The sequence below is a fragment of the Prosopis cineraria genome, unplaced genomic scaffold, assembly GCF_029017545.1.
Source record: "Prosopis cineraria cultivar Desert tree isolate PC_DT_omini unplaced genomic scaffold, ASM2901754v1 PC14, whole genome shotgun sequence".
In the NCBI taxonomy this organism is placed as follows: domain Eukaryota; kingdom Viridiplantae; phylum Streptophyta; class Magnoliopsida; order Fabales; family Fabaceae; genus Prosopis; species Prosopis cineraria.
The window spans coordinates 19,611,202-19,612,128 of record NW_026555345.1 but is presented as its reverse complement, the minus strand read 5'-3'; the positions used below and the strand labels follow the sequence as shown (position 1 = coordinate 19,612,128).

Here is a 927-nt window from a genome sequence, read left to right as displayed (position 1 = left end):
TTCCATGTCTTGCATACCAAACAAAAGTAATGCAAGGATTCCAACTAATGTTTCTGACATACCAAACATACTTTTATAATTCAATTCTATTCCAATTCTGATTCAATTCCAATTTCAATTCCATCAAAAGCTATTCTATCATACCAAATGGGGCCCTAGAGTCGTCCATGATTCACTCAAGTAATCAAGCTGCACTCCAGAATTGGAATAGGTGAGGGGATATTAAACTTAAAAAATAGTGGTGCTTATTCCTTAAAATATTTTGCGCAGAATTTTCTTCGTGATATCCTTTTCTTTTACACTTCAAAAAAATGTAAGAAACAATTCAACCAACTACCATATGTTATTTCTTTAAACTGTTAAAAAAAATAAATGCACAATATAAAAGGAGGTGACAAATAATTAAATATTTTGGATCAGCATCATTTTAGGGCATCTAATAAAATTGGAACCAAATAGAGAAGATTAACATGATCTTTGGGCAAGTATGGCAAACACAAATCAAAAAATATTTTGCATCGGCACGTAAAAGCTGCATATAATCTCTCATAAAATTATTTGGCAAAAAAAAAATCTCTCATAAAATTAAGTGCTCCCCTTAAACACAATAATGATAATATTTCAAACAAAATATGTATAAATAATAGTCGAACTGACTTTTGTTGTGCAACAAGCAAATGGAACTTGGTTTAATTGGGCAGATACTCCCACCCAAACACTATCAAGCTTATCTCTCTTGTTCAACCTCCCAATTCCATTGGAGATGATGACGCTCTTTATTGGAGGCTTTCCCATGACCAGGCTTCTATATTAAATCTTCTTATAAAGCTGTTGAAAATTAAAATGACAATAATAACTTTGAAATTTGGTCTATGATATAGAGATGGCTTATTTACCATAAAATTAAATCCTTCACCTGGAAAGCAG

General features: G+C 31.6%; 1 pseudogene; it reads left to right on the top strand.

Moving 5' to 3' along the window:
* The first annotated feature begins 419 nt into the window (after positions 1–419).
* On the top strand, positions 420–515 carry LOC129294013 (U6 spliceosomal RNA; annotated as a pseudogene).
* Positions 516–927: the final 412 nt, after the last annotated feature.